The 16,642-nt window shown below is 39.1% G+C and overlaps 1 protein-coding gene across 35 annotated transcripts in view; it reads right to left on the bottom strand.

Moving 5' to 3' along the window:
* The window catches only part of TENM3 (teneurin transmembrane protein 3), a 2,220,601-nt gene that overhangs the window by 1,372,729 nt on the left and 831,230 nt on the right, over nucleotides 1-16,642 (bottom strand). For 3 of the 35 annotated variants that reach the window (XM_075127816.1, XM_075127814.1, XM_075127817.1), the window contains exon 5: nucleotides 10,415-10,480. The exons of the other annotated variants lie outside the window; for them this stretch is intronic. The gene's annotated coding sequence lies outside the window, so the exon portion shown is untranslated. The remainder of the gene's footprint in view (nucleotides 1-10,414; nucleotides 10,481-16,642) is intronic. 35 annotated transcript variants of the gene reach the window in all.

The following is a 16,642-nucleotide window of genomic DNA, read 5'->3' as shown; positions in this document are numbered from 1 at the left end:
TATATAGATGTCTGGGACTACCCAGCAGATAAAGCATACAGTGTAGGCAAATCCACGTTTATTCAAATCATTACCCATGATTTCCACCAGCCTCTTTTCATTTTCCATGCAGGTCCCCCCACCAGCCCATGGCTTGGACCTTTCCATCCACTACCCTCGTAGGAGGGCTAAGGTGGGCTATAAGAACAGGGAGGGATTGGCTCCATCATACCAATCATAGGAGTCCCCAGGTCCCCTCCCCCATTCTGTTCCTTTGTCCAGCACCTCCTTTTAAGTCCTTTACCGGGCCATTTATCTGGTGACTGGATGCCTTTCCTATGGAGTACCTGAACTGGACATCCGCCACAAGGAGGTGCCATCAATTTGCTTGGCTGCCTCTCCCCCAAACTCATTTGGGTTTCCAGACATCTCCCAATGGCCTCTTTTATAGCAGCCCAAAGAGGTGAAGTCCCAAATGTGAACACAAATACTTTTTGTCTAGTAAACAAATTTAAACGGACCATTTAACTTATCCTACTTTTGAACCCTACTGAAAAGCATATATACAACTTCCAGATTATTTTCTAAATTTGACAACAAATTGGAAAGACCAAAAATTATAATCACTCTCTTTACTGTCTTGGCAAAAACATTATTATAACTATTCCTAAAAGGAGCAAAAACCAATCCGGGCCCTAAGGTCTAGGTTTGTAACCACAGTACTTGTAAGAATCAGAGCTCTGAAGAGAATGTATACACAAAACATAAATTAATGGGGAGAGATGTGTGCATATTCCCACAGTCTGTTTCCACCTCACTCTTATTGAAGCCCCTATTCAAATTCCTTTGGTGAATTCCTGGGGTTTTCTATAGTCTGTCCTATCTACGATGAAGCAGAAGCCTGCTGATTTACAACTGCTAGCAGAGCTACCTGTAGTCACAGTAGACTAATTTTTTTTGTGTGCACTTCAGTGTATCATAGGAAGGCCATATGCTAACGGCTGCTCTAAGATAGTCTACAAGCCAAGCAGCTTAGCTTCTAAAAGGGAAAGGTAGAACTTGGTGATTTATTTGCTCTTGGAGTATAAAGTCTTTTCAGTCTCTCACAGTTGTGACCGATAAAGAACTGTATTTCTCTATTGTGGAAAAAGTGAGCAGAAGTGAAATCCTTACCTTTTCAATAGTTTCATTAAAGCAGTGCCAGCACAATGTTAGTGACATTATAACAATTAAAACAAATGTAAGATAGTGACAGTTTAAATTAGTAAATCAGAAGTCTGCAACAATGCTACATTAAAGGCCTGTGCAAACAAATATGCCTTCCATTTTGTCCTAGCTTTGTTAAACTCAAATTTGATGGTTCGCAAGTATAGCAGAATTCTGAAGTCAGGAACACACAACTGAGAACATGTCTACACTGCAGGTCTCACACAGGCTCTGATATTAAGCCCAAACCTAGGGTGAACAGATAGCAAGTGTGAAAAATCGGGACAGAGGGTGGGGGGAGCCTACATAAGAAAAAGCCCCAAATATTGGGACTGTCCCTATAAAATCGGGACATCTGGTAACCCAACCCAAACCCACTACCATCCGGTGCCCTGCCACTAGTTCTGGACAATGAAACTCCAGTAACTGTCAGCAAGAGTAACCCAGATCTTAACTGCCACGATAAAAAGAAAAGATCCCAGGTAATTTGCATTTTAGGTGACCAGGGCTTTGTAGATCATGGCAAACACTTTGAATTGCAAACAGAAAAAAGGGCATTCACAGTGATCACTGGTGTAATGTATTCAGAATGATCCATCTCATATGGGCAGCAAGCTGTTATATTCTGAATTAGATGAAGCTGCCAAATCATCTTTGAGGAGCAGTCTGAATATTTTTGCACTGGTCTGAATTCTGGATATATTTTGTAGAAAACTTACACTGTACAGAAACTCAGTAGCTGACAGTAGTTGAAGGCAGGGCTTTGGAGTGGAGCCCGGAGCTGGAGCGCGGAGCAGCTCCGGAACAGTGGAGCTGCAGGTTTTTGCCTGGAGCTGGAGTGGAGCCAGAACACAACTCCAAAGCCCTGCAATTTTTCCAGATAACTAAAGAACAGTCATGTAATAAAGATGAATGCCAATCGGAGGGATAAAATACACATGGAATAATTGTCAGCTGTGGGATTATAATTTTTGGAGCATGAATAGAGTAATGAAATATGAGCAGTTTCAAGTCTCAGTGCAAAAATAAAAGCTTCACAGGAATCTTGCTCTCCTTAAGCATGCAGGTGTTCTTCCAGTTCCATGAGACTAATCGCATGAGTAAGGTGAGCAGGATTTGTCCGACTTTTCCCCTTATTTTTGCTTCTTGAAGGAGGGGAATGGATGTAGATTGTTCTGAAGCAATCTCAGATGTTTTGTTTTAATTCTTGGCCCTATTTTGAGGAAGTGTCAGTACTTCACTCTCTTCATGTAGCTGGAATGATTTCCCAAACACATGTCATTGACTAAATGGCAAAATACCATATTTGAATAAAATTATGCAAAACACCTACACACTTCACTTGTGAAGACAACATGAACATTTGAAATACATGATGCTCAAGTAACAGCAAAGTATAATTCTGTAAGTATAGTTTTTCATAATAATACGGATATGCAAAGATTTCTGGCACATTTCATACTGTTGTCTGTGAATCAATTTCCTGAAGTTAACACCTTTGAGAAACATCTTATCTTCCACAAAATGTGCCTGATAATAAATACAATAGGCACAAGAAGTGCAGAGTCATCCATCCATAATTATTATGGTACATTTCTAATTGCAACAGAATTATGAAAGTTATGTAACTGGGAAGAATTTTAATCAAATGCATTTAAAGACTCATTTAAAAGAAAGTATTACATATCCATCAGTAACAGGCAAGTACTCAGAACATGCTAAAATCTGTAAAAATATGCATTGCATCACTTATATCAAGTAGACAGTTCAATTTTCCATTAAGAAAACTATAAAATCACTGAAGCATAATACTCCGTTTTTGGGAACAGTTCCAGAATATTTCTCAATAAATCATGTATCTCCCCAGATGTGTTTTTTTTCTTCCAGAGGAGGCTGTTCAGACTCAAATTCAAAGGGAGATAGTATATCACTCAGTCATCAGTTAGGCAAAACCCCCTTTGTAATTGACAATAATTTCATCAAATGATGCATGTTATAGTAACATTCAGTCCAGTTATGTTTAATCTGTTAGCATTGTAAATCACATTTTAAAGGGTTCATAAATTATACAACTATTTTGTATTTTATTGAAATTTGGCATTCATCTTTATTTTGTGAAGTGAGAGCAATGCCATCACAAAATACTTTGTGATCTCAGGTAAGAGCACTATATAAATGCAAAGTATTATTTTCAGAATTTAAATTAAAGGAAATGTTAAATCCAAGAGTTTGAAAACAATCAAGCCACACTAGTATTCTTGAGGACTATGTTGCTCTAATCAAGACAACTCAAGAAGCAAATGATATTGGCCACCTTCAGAGATGGGAGATCTCACTAAATGGACCAATCTGATCCAATATGCACGTTCCCAGAAGGATGTGGTATTCCGGAAGAGCTTAGTAAGCATAACACAGACACTCAGCAAGAAGGCTAATTTCTTCACAGCTTCCAAATCAGAAAATCTTCTGTGGAAAGCATCTCCTCTATTGGGAGATCTGACTCCCTTTCCCCTCAGTAGTGAATACAATGTTTTATATGGGGGAAAAGAGTCTGCCAGCAATATTTAGCAGTATTTCTTAGAGGTGTTTGCTTTAGGGCTGGGCAAATCATTGGCTCGTCAGAAAATCTTGTGACAATCTCCTCAGTGTCCTTAAGGAAAGTAAAACTGATGGATGCTCTTAGAGTCCTTCCAAGATTGTGGAAACCATGTCCATAAAGGTCAAAGTGCTCTACAGTCAAGACCATGGCTTCCTGTGGCACAATGGGCCCTCCTTACAAGATCCTAAAACTCTAGGTAGTAAATGGCCAGAGACTGTCCCCTTCACTGCTAGATGCAACAACCTCAGCTGGATCTTGTAAAGGATTGTTGCGTTGGGAAAGGAAAGGAAGGAATTGGTCACCTCCCCAAAGAGACTCCTCCAATTTGGCGATAAGATATCACCAATGTGGGAGAAAAATAGGGCTGTCAATAACACCGTCCGAGTTTCGTCTCTTCGTGCAGGCCCTGGGCTTGGTTCCTTGCAATGGGAACTGTATCTTACGGTGGTCTTTCCTTCATTTAAGATAAAGGTCTCATGGGCCAAGCAAGACCAAAAGGACATCTCACAGAATAGAACTAGCCCACTCTCCAGTCCCCACAGCACAGCATTTGCTCCTCTCATCTGTTACCATTACCACTAAGGTAAGGGACATTCTTGCCTTGAGTCTCAACTAGGACTCAAGAAATTTTGGTTCAGTTACTAATTGCTGCAGAATTCCTGTGTGACTTTGGCCAGGCCAATCTCTCCAAGCCTCAGTTCCTCTCCAGTAAAATAGAGATAAAGCTAATATGAGCAAAATTAACTATAGAGAGCCATATTTTAAAGAGGTAAGGACTTTGCCTGCTAATTCAATGGTTAATTTTTTGTGCTGTCATGCTAGACTCAGCTGTAATTCTAAGACCTGGTGTCTTGTTTCCCTGGCTGGGAATATTGTAGAGATAGTGGGCTCTGCACTCTTGAACAGAGAAAGCTAATTCCATCCATCTACAGTGACCTTCGTGGCTAAGTTAAAAGCAGCCTTGGTAAGCAATGGGGTTTTTGCCCAATCCTTAGTAAGCACAAATTAGTTCACTTGAGGGTCTTCAGTGAAGGCAAGGAAACTACTCATTCATTTAGGACCTGGGAAGTGACAGGTGTGTATTCCATTTAGGATCTAGGGAAGTAGGGCTGGGTGGACTACCATTTAGGAACTAGGATAACAGTAGAAAAGCTGGAAGGAACAGTAGGATCTGTGGAAGGGTAAGGAGATATAAAGGAGAGTCCTCCATTTAAGGCTAAACAAAGGAACATTAAAATCATAAATAGGTACATTCTTCACCTTATAGTCACCCTCCTCCAATTGTACAAGGAAGATCTCTGTTGAAGATTCAATACACATATGAATTAAAAAAAAATCTGCAAGGGAAAGGCAAACAACAGGACACTCTGTTGCCTTCCTGGAGCCAAGACACATGATGTCACTCTAAGATTGGATAGTCATATGAAGTCAACAGGCAAGTATCCATTGGTGATGGTTCATATCAACATTAATGACACTGTATTGTGGGATATTTCACAGCGAGTCAATAACTTCAGGGAACTTGGAAATGTGCTAAAGAAGAATGTCCAGGCAGTTTTCTCTGAGATTCTTCCCATCCCATGAGCAAAGGAAGACAGAAGGCAGACTATACTGGAAGTGAATCGCTGGGTAGATAAGCGGTATGAAGTTTGGGCTTTGGTTTTGTGGAACATTGGTCCATCTTCTACAGGGAATGGGGGCTGGATAATTTGGAAGGTTTCTACCCCTGTAGCGTAGGGATCAATCTTCTCAGGGACAGGCAGGCCAGAGTAGTCAGGAGGTACTATTAGCAAAAGGGGAGGGAAGATAGAAGCACTCAGCATAAAATCAAGATGTTGAGAACAAAATTAATTTGGAAACCAAAGGATAGAAAGAGAAGACATATTTGAATGGCCTATACACTAATGCTAGGACTGATAACACTGAAGAAAATGGTCGTGAGTACTTATGGATCAATTTCGTAACAGATAAAACACAAGACGAAGTACCAGTTGATGTCTGCTACAGGTCACCAAATTGCACTAAAGAATATGATGAACTCTTCCTTACGCACCTATCTATAATGCGTAGGAAAAAAACTGTGCAATCATGGGGGATTTCATTTTGAGTGACATATCTGAGGTCTTCTGCTACCTGTACTAAAACATAATTGGAATATCTAAATAATGTAGAGGACAATTTCCTAATTCAAAACATGTTGCAACCAACGCAGAGAAATTCTATATTCGACCTTGTCCTAAATGATAGAGGAACTGATCACGGAACTAAAAGTTAACAGTACGATAGGTAAAAGTGATCATGATTTGATCACATTTATATTTGGCAAGCAGAACAAAGTGCAGACAAATAATATATATACTTGATGCTTTAATAGTGACAATTTTGCAAACCTGAAAACAACTATGAGCCAAATCAGCTGGGAGGAAGAATTCAATCAAAAATATGAATGATAATTGGGAATCATTTAACACAACCTTACCAGATGCTGGAAAAGCCACAATCCCACAACTAAGGAAGAAGGCTGTGGTTAAAAAAAACAACCTGGTTTAGGGCAAGTAAATGTAGTTGTAAATAAATAAATAAATAAATAAATAAAACAAAACGGATGGAAGAAACAGGAAGTTGATAGCAATGAATATAAATCAGAAGTTAAGAATTGTACAAAATTCATATGGGAAGCCAAGACAGAGGGAGAACTTTATAGTAAACAGAGTTAAGGACAATAAAGAGAAATTTTAAAACATATTAGGCACAAAAAGAATCCTCACAAAGATATACATCCATTACTGCATAGAAATGATAGAATTATCATTAATAATGCAGAAAAGATAAGTGTTCAATAACTACTTTTGTTATTTGGGGGGGAAAGAAACTACTTAAGTTAGACATTTTTGAAACAGCACATCCAGATAACTTGCATGCAAGAGTTTTAAAAGATCTGCCTGAGGAGCTTGCTGGATCATTAATGTTGATTTTCAATAAGTATTGTAGCATTGGGGAAATTCCTGAAGACTGGAAGAAAGCTAATGTACCAATTTTTTTTAAAGAGTAAATGGAATGACCCAGGTAATTACAAGCCTCTCAGCTGTACATCCATCATGGGAAGTATAATGGAGAAGCTGATATAGGACTCGATAAATAATGAACTATAGGAGTGTTATGTAATTAATGCAAATCTGCATGGGTTTATGGAATATAGATCCTGTCCAACTAACTTGACATTTTTCTTTTGAGATAAGTTTGATTGGTATAGGTAATAGTGTTGATGTAATACATGCTTCTGTAAAGTGTTTGGCTTGATACCTCACAACACTTTGATTAAAAAACTAAATGATATAAAATAAACATAGCACACACTAAAGGGATTAAAAACTGGCTAACTGATAGGTTTAAAAATATAAATGTAAACAGAGCATCATCATCAATTGGGTGGGGCCGAGAGTTATGGAGACTCGGCTGGCTGAAGGTTTTGGAGTGCAGAAGGGGGCTGTGGGTTGAGGCAGGGGGTTGGGGTGCAGGGCGAGTGAGGTCTCTGGGCTGGGGATGAGGGCTCGGGGGGGGGGAATTTGGGGTGCAGTAGGATGCTCCAGGTTTGCGGGGGGCTCAGGGCTGGGGCAGGGGTGTGGGCTTATCTTGGGCAGCTCCCAGTCAGTGGCGCAGTGTGGGAGCTAAGGCAGGCTGCCTGCCTGTCATGGCACCGCACTGCGTGCATCCGGAAACAACCAGCAGGTCTGGCTCCTAGGCAGGGGGTCAGGCAGCTCCACATGCCACTCTTGCCTGCAGACACCGCCCCCACCACTCCAGCTCTCATTGGATGGTTCCCAGCTAATGGGAGTGAGGAGCCAGTGCTTGTGGTGGGAAGGCACGTGGAGCCCCGGGACCCCCCTGCTGAGGAGCCGGTCCTGCTGACCGCTTCCAGGGAGCAACGCGGTGCCAGCCAGGGCAGGTAGGGACTAGCCTGCCTTAGCACTGCAGCACTGCCAACCAAACCTTTAATGGCCCAGTTGGCGATACTAACTGGAGCTGCCAAGGTCCCTTTTCGACTAGGTGTTACGATCGAAAACCGGACACTTGGTCACCCTACTTCCTATTCCTCCTTCTGGTTTAAGGAGAGGAAACAGGCAAATCAGGAGCTCTGGTGTTCCCTCAATTGCCGTTCAGGTGTGAAGCCTTCTATCTGAGCTGGGCTTCAAGGTACACCATTTCTACCTGATGTCAGTAAGCTGTTGGCTGAAGGACTAGAGCTTGATGACTGCAGAAACCCTGCAGACCTGCCTTCAAGACCCATGGGTCATGGTGGTCACATGTTTGCTTTTTACAAACATTCATTTATGAAAAATCTGTTTGTACATGGTGGATGCAAGGTCATGCCAGTGGGGTCAGAGTGGTGCCTTTTTCAAAATGGCTCAGTTTTGTCTAGTAGTGGACTGGGGACAAACCACTCAAAAAGAGGACTGTCTGGTTTAAAACTGGACAAATAGCCTGCCCATATTCTGATGAATTTTGTGGACATCCATCTAACAGGAATTGGACCGTGGTCATTGACTCTTTTAACATAGGCCACTGACGACTTATTTCAGAGTAGCAGCTATGTTAGTCTGTATTCGCTAAAAGAAAAGGAGTACTTGTGGCACCTTTGTTAGTCTCTAAGGTGCCACAAGTACTCCTTTTCTTTTTGAAGACTTATTGTTACTGAGTGGAACTGGTTTTGAACCTCTGGCCTGGAGATTACATGTTCAAAAATATAATCAATACCATGAACCATTCATCCAAACAATACATAGGAGTAAATAATTTTGCACTCTGGTTGCATAAAATTTATTTTGCCAATTAAAAAAATTACATTCAAACCAATCACCATTAAATGGAACATGGTATCAGAGCTAAATCTCTTAATACATCATCTTGAAAGGCACATAAAACCAAGATACGCTAATGCATTCCACTGAAGAAGTGGAAAGAGCTCAAATATTTTCTCTTACTCCTTTCAACAAAAAAACTTCCACTAACACAGTACATACATTTAAAAGAAAGTGTTTGTAGTTCAGAATTACTTTATTTTATCTAATTGAATCCTCTTAATACACACCTGTACTTGTTTAAACACACTGTTAAACCACTTAACTAGTCATATCTGTTCAGCACTTTAGAGTGTGTTGCCTTGGCTTGCTGAAATCTCAACAAAATTGAGGAAGCCACTAGTTTAACACACAGGGCCCAATCCTGCTCTCATGAAGTCAAGAGACCTTTTGTCATTAACTTCCCCACTAAGTAGATTGGGCACATGAATCTAACAAAAATATAAGTTCTGAATGTAGGCCTTAGCAGACATCAGTTCCTACTATCTATACTACTATCCCATAGCTCAATGAAACAAGGCCTCAGGTCTTCTGGAGTCAAATGTTACTTTCCTTAAAAAAAAGGGACAAGGAAAAATAATGTAAAAATTTACTAGGTTCTTTTGTAGAAATTAATTCAGAGATAATGCATTGAAGAAGAGACTGATCCTTGTTCGCTAAAACATAACCAGTAACCAGATATAATTAAAAATTATGGGCTAAAACAATGGGTGTAATTCTGCATGATATTCATGTCTGAAAGTGTTGACTAACTTATATAAAATACCAAAGTAACTAACTTGTTTCTGCATTATTGGCCTCTTAATCTTGTACATCAATTCAGGCAATGTACCACCACCACTATCTTCTATTTAATTATTTTTATTTATGTACCATTAAGCTCCGTTTTCATTACTTTTGTCGTGGAGAAAAAAAAAAGGATGAATCCATTGTATTTATGTAGTGCCATCATCTAATTTGCAATCCTCAGAAGACCCTTTTTTCCCCTACTGGAGACATCAAATGACAGTCTTTGACATTCTTTAAAAGCGCTTTTTATTTCTTTAATTAGGCGTTTCTAGCAGGACCTTCTTCATGAACTCTTAACGTTTTAATATACTTCTGCCTCACTACCCTGGCTGATTGTTTCAGAGTTTGTGCAGAACACATTCCTGAGCTGCAAGAAAGCTGCTTTCAATGCCTTTCATATTCTGCTATAATCCCTTGGTAATTACAAAGCCCCTCTCTACAACAATAGGCAAATCTGAGAGGAATTCTGTGGCTGTGCTTCACACACACACACAACTGTACTAGAACATTTCAGCTAACTTTGCTTTCCAGGAGCCTCAAACTCATATAACAGACCTGTGAAATGCCAAAACAGGGGGCTCAAAGGTTATGATGACAGTAATTGTGTCTATTTAACCAGTGTTTTGTAAAGCATAATTATGATAAAAGCTTTAGTTTAATAGTGGTTAAATCCTAACTATAAAAGCAAAGATGACATCTTAAAAATATGTATTTTATGGCTGTTAACCATTAATCATCTTTACTGATTTTTCTCCCATGGGATTTTTACTGCTCTTTTGTATGTCCTCCTTTAATTGTTTATCCACTGTACTTTTTACAGTACATGTATCTCTTTCTCTTTCCCCTAATTAGGTGCTGTCAAAACAGAGTCCCTGACAGATGCTATTTAGTCAGACCAATCTGCACCTTTCTAATAACCGTACACATGTAACAAAAAGTTACAGTCTTTAACTTCTGAGTACAAAAGCTCATCTATTCTTACCATTTTCTTTCTTATCTGCTGTTTCTTATTCTGCTGTTTCTTTCCCCCCTGCAAGATCCCCTCCACCTAAAAAGTCAAGAAATAAAGTTATTCATGTGTCTACATGTATTTTCTACATAGATTTCCTTAAAGCATTTATTCCTAATATAAACAAATGGTTTTAAGAATGTTCAAACAAATCCCCAAAATATTGCAGTAGACTGTGTCTACAACTCAAGCCAAACCAAGGCTAGTACCTGCCTGCAAAATAGCTACCCTCTTTCGTGTCCCTCATCCTTTTCCTGGTGCTAAAAGGCTAAGAAAAAGCGATGCAGAACGGTACAAAGGTCAAGATCTGGGCAATGTCAGACAAAGGGCAGTGACGGGGAATATTCGGAGTCAAAGATCTTGCCAGCAGCCCCTTCTTTTAAAAAGGAATCATCAACTTGAAATCTAGTCCATTAAAAAAGAGAGCAAATTAAAAGTAGTTTCAGTTACTGCACCAGCATGTAAGCCCCCTTCCGCTGTTTGTTGTCTTACCAGTATTTAAAATATATATATATATATATATATATTTTTCTTTTGCATGTTGCTAGGTGAGAGACCCACACAAACAACGTGGGAAACGGATTTACTGGGTATACAGGGGAACCAGTGAAACGGAACTATTCATAGATTACTGCAACTGCACAAAGTAAAACAAAACAAAAATAGAGTCTCCCTCTAATCCTTTTCAGTTATAGTAATTTAGGGGTTACTTACAATAATAGATAAAAACTGTTCATAAGGACTGTGCATTTTAAATTTATCGTGCCCTCTAAAACAGGGGGTTGCTACCTCAACCTCTCTGATAATTATCTCTGCAGCTTTATAACAAAGGGAGAAAGGTGATTTTTCAATTGACCAGATCCCACATTATTTAATGCTCTATAGGTCAAAAGTAACACCTTTATCCTCCCCTTGGAAACTAACCAGAAACTAGCGCCCATTAAAGAGTGATGGCGTTATGTCCTGTGGAAGCACTGCTTAATATGTGGTCAGCCACATTCTGTGCCAGTTTAAGGTTCCAAATTAACAAAGTGTGGCCCCATGCAGAGTGCATTGCAGTAGGAGGTGACCAAGGCATGGATAATGATAGTAAGGTCCACATCTGAAGGCAGAGGCTCTCTCCCCTGCCCCCAATCAGTGCTTGGTGAGGAAAAACAAGCAATCTTGGTCACAGAATTACTCAAGCATCCAGAAGCTGCCAGCGAGTGACTGTGACCCTTACAAGAATAATTAGCCAATGTCCTCTGAGTTGTATGCATCTTGAAATAAAGGAATATATAAATGTTTATTTATCAAGCATCCAAATCTAACATGACCATTTTGAAATATTTCCTAAACATCTATAATTAACCTGGTTCTGATTGCAGATATATGCTGCATTTATTGCATCCAGACATTTTGATAAGTCTGTGTTCCTGTGGGCTTCGCTGTAAGAACCTCATTGATGAGGACTTGAAACCATATACAAATGTAACCCTCCTGCCGGTTCAATTATCTAAGGGCGACTTCTGGAAACTTTACAAACAATACCAGCTCATGCCCCCACCCAGAAACTGGGGCCCCTTGGACAGTCCCTTGTGTGAGCAGAGTCCGTTGTACAAAACCAAGAAAATTTTACTGGTGATGAAGGGAACACAGACTAAACACGGAAAAGCCACCAATAATAAATCTACAATATCTGTATATATCTATTAAGACAGACTCCCACCCCTCCAGGGTGTCTTAGCAATAGCCTTAACTTCATTCCCTCTCCCATGGTGTGATTATCCAATAAGGCAGTGTGTTCCTATAACAGCTACTTACTTCCCTTTCCCCTCCCCCACTTTGATGCAAATCCATTTGTAGTCCAGTGTTGGAGGAATCCAGGCAGGTCTGTCTCCGACCCCATGGAAATTTTGCCCGGTCTGCTGCAGGGACTCCCACCTGACTTAGCTGAAGTGATTACAGAGTTGATTGCAAGGCAGAGGGACCCTAACCAGAGGAGGCTTCAGCAAAAGCCCTCTCTGTACCTTGTGCTGCCCGTACACTACATCTTTGCAGTCTTCAAGGAGGGATCAATAGTATATAGGATTCTTTAACATAGTCATTGCCCCCAGGGATGCACTTGCCCCCTCCTCTGAAGGGAGAAGCCCCCCTTGTCCTCCTTTTTCCTTAGCTTTATTCAGGCTCCACTATACACCTGCGCCACACTACATTATTTTGGTCAGGATGACTCCTTACCCCGGGCACAGCTGTGCAGCGTCATGTCCTTTCATTTCCCAACCGGCAAAGTAGTGTTTTATTACCCCCAAACTCAAAATTAAACTGTTTTAACCAAGACAACCCAACGGATATGTGACAAAAATGCAAATGAGCCCCACCCATTCAAGTTATTTCCCTTTGCTCACCAGTATATACCAACCAAGAGCTCCCTCCTCATGAAGCCTCTGTCCTGTCCCTGTTTACCATGAAGTAGCAATAGAAGACTCCCTATTCTCTAAAGCTTTAGGCCACCAAGAAAACAGAACGGATTAGGGCCAAAGTACTGAAAACATGATGTTCTGAGCAACCTTTGCCAGTGCCAGGACACCCAAATGCTAAAAAATATTTCCCAAGGTTAATGGGATAAAGGGGAAAAAAATCAGTTTCAGGTGGGATAAAGTTAATGAAGAACAATGGAAGTGCGCTATTGAAGTGCCCAAGGTCAATCTCAATGAAAAGCGAAGAGCAAGTAATACCGGGAAGCTAAGAATGAGTTAAATGAACAACCACTGTACAAGGATTTTGCAGTAGCACATAATGGCTTTGTCTGCACAACTGAGCAAAGTTGCCTCCTAGTGGTTGGTCCTGAGTGAAGATAAAGGACCAACTACTACTGTAAGCAAAAGACTATCCCATTTAGTGCATGGGATAGTGAAAATGCATGCATTTTTTTGGAGATGAAAGGCCAGGATTCTTGTCCTGGCTCCCTGTGATTTAAATAACAATGCTGGCTGGCTGGCTGGACACATGGATTTCTTTATGACATGCCAAAGTTTTGTATTAAAACAATTGTTCCAATAACTAGAACAAAGATGAGCTGGTTAAGTTAATGCAGAATTTCCACCAAATTTCCATAGGGGGCAAATCATACATCTAGAATTCATGCCGTGAGGTTGGATTTGCTTATAGAAGCTGGAATAATCTCAAGAGTACCAGAAACAGGACATTTTCCATTATGACCCAAACCCTGGAATGCTGTCCCCACATGTACCCAACCTCATTTGTAGCACCTTTCAAGATGTTTTTGTTAGAGCTGATTTTTTAAAATTAATTTATTTTGTATATTTGAAGATGAATTCTACAATATAGTGCTGAGAAGTTCAGCAGAATTTACTGTATGTTTTAGGGAGTTCTTGCTTTCCTTTTTGTAGTTAGTTTATTAGGTAATGTTTTACATGATGATATTGATAGTTATTTTTTCTAGACATGATAAAGTAAACATGAATAATAATTATTAGGAAGCTTCTGAGGCATGGAATTCTGTGGGAGAATGTAAAAGGGAGATCTATAGGAAAATATGTACAGTTTATTTTATATTTTTAGAAATGGTGAAAACTTAAAAAGCAAACAAACAAACAAAACCCTGTGGGGGCATTAAAACCATATATAAAACCATTCTATAGTTTAAGGTAAACAGCAGTGTTGAATTTTTTCCTGCATGGTTCTTGTGCCTCACCAGAGCTTGGCATATCTTGGTGAAAACAAATTGCATGAGAGAATTTACCTGGGAATTTCACATACACTTCAAATGCTTAGACCTCAAAATGGCTGTATATTTCTCATAAATAATTAGGGCTGTCAAGTGATTTAAAAATTAAACACGATTAATTGCACCATTAAGCAATAATAGAATACCATTTATTTAAATATTTTGGATGTTTTCTACATTTTCAAATATATTAATTTCAGTTACAACACAGAATACATAGTGTACAGTGCTAACTTTATATTTATCTTTTATTATAAATATTTGCACTGTAAAAAACAAAAGAAATACTATTTTTCAATTCACCTCATACAAGTACTGTCGTGCAATCTCTTTATTGTGAAAGTGTAACTTAGAAATGTAGAATTTTTTTGGTAACATAACCGCACTCAAAAATAAAACAATGTCAAACTTTAGCACCTACAAGTCCACTCAGTCCTACCTCTTGTTCAGCCAATCTCTAAGACAAACAAGTTTGTTTACACTTCTGGGAGATACTGCTGCCTGCTTCTTATTTACAATGTCACCTGCAAGTGAGAACAGGCATTCACATGGCACTTTTGTAGCTGGCATTGCAAGGTATTTACATGCCAGATATGCTAAACATTTGTATGCCCCTTCATGCTTCGTCCACCATTCCAGACATGCTTCCATGCTAATGATGCTCATTAAAAAAATACATTAATTAAATTTGTGACTGAACTCTGTAGGGAAGAATTGTATGTCTGCTGTTCTGTTTTACCTGCATTCTGCCATATATTTCATGTTATAGCAGTCTCTGATGATATCCCAGCACATGTTTATTTCAACAACACTTTAACAGAAGATTTGACAAAACACAAAGGTACCAATGTGAGATTTCTAAAAATAGCTACAGCACTCGACTCAAGGTTTAAGAATCTGAAGTGCCGTCCAAAATCTCAGAGGGACGAGGTGTGGAACATGCTTTCAGAAGTCTTAAAAGAGCAACACTCCAATGCGGAAACAAGAACCCAAACCACCAAAAAAGAAAATGAACCTTCTGCTGGTGGCATCTGACTCAGATGATGAAAATCAACATGCATTTGTCTGCACTGCTTTGGATCGCTATCGAGTGGAAACCATCATCTTGGATGCATGTCCTCTGGAACGATGGTTGAAGCATGGACAGACATTTGACTCTTTAGCGTATCTGGCACGTAAATATCTTGCAATGCCAGCTACAACAGTGCCATGAGAACACCTGTTCTCACTTTCAGATGACACTGTAAACAAGAAGCAGGCAGCATTATCTCCTGCAAATTGTACCCAGACTTGTCTGTATGAGTGATTGGCTGAAGTAGGACTGAGTCGACATGTAGGGTCTAAGGTTTTACATTATTTTATTTTTGAATCCCTTTTTTTGTACATAATTCTACATTTGTAAGTCAAATTTTCATGATAAAGAGATTGCACTACAGTACTTGTATTAGGTGAATTGAAAAATACTATTTCTTTTGTTTATCATTTTTACACTACAAATATGTCATAAAAATAATATAAAGTGAGCACTGTACAGTTTGTATTCTGTGTTGTAATAGAAATCAATATATTTGAAAATGTAGAAAAAAATCCAAAAATATTTAATACATTTCAATTGGTATTCTATTGTTTAACAGTGGATTAATCATAACTACTTTTTGATAATCGCGATTAATTTTTTTGAGTTAATCATGAGAATTAACTGCGATTAATCAACAGTCCTACAAAAATTAATTAAAGCAGTTAAGTTTTCAACTTTAACATTTAGTCAAGATTAGTAAAAATACTAATTCCTTGTAAGCAACACTATTTTTTCTGTCTTTTCATAGTTTGGAAAAAAAAATGTAGAGGCAATTATGGGACAAATGCACACTTGAAAAACAAACAAACATATATTACATTGTATCAGAGCTTCATCTGCAAACCGTACACATAATAGACCTAAAAAGTCTGGGACAGATCTCTCCTGGATTTGCCATAAATGTATGTACAAGAGAAATAGGGTGAAATCCTGGCCCTTCTGAAGTCAATGGAAAAATTCCCATTCACTTTAATCTGACCAGAATTTTTCCCATATTTATTAATAAAAGCAGCACAATTAATACATGTACTGAGAAAACGTAGATCAAAGAACATTTGTTTCCATTAAGTCCAAGATTACTTTGGTAGCTGCATCTCAGTGGATGCTATGTAAAGTTAACAGATTCAATAGTACTAACTCACGTATTTAAAGTTAGTCATATGCTTAAGTACCTTGTTGAATCAGGGCGGAAAGCTTCTTGGAAAGTTGGGAAATTCTTTACATTGATCCACTCTTCCAGCAGCTTCACTCCTACTGATCCTAGGAAAAGTGGGTTTGTTTGTTTGTCTCACCTTTTTGAAACTACTTACCCTTCTCCTGAATAGATTAAATCAGTGTGCAACCTCATACACCTCAGAAAGCTAAATTACTTGCTGCTGGATAGCATCCATTG

This window comes from Caretta caretta, chromosome 4 (genome assembly GCF_965140235.1).
Source record: "Caretta caretta isolate rCarCar2 chromosome 4, rCarCar1.hap1, whole genome shotgun sequence".
NCBI classification, from domain to species: domain Eukaryota; kingdom Metazoa; phylum Chordata; order Testudines; family Cheloniidae; genus Caretta; species Caretta caretta.
The sequence above is the reverse complement of the archived record's forward strand: the minus strand, read 5'-3'. Positions and strand labels throughout refer to the sequence as shown.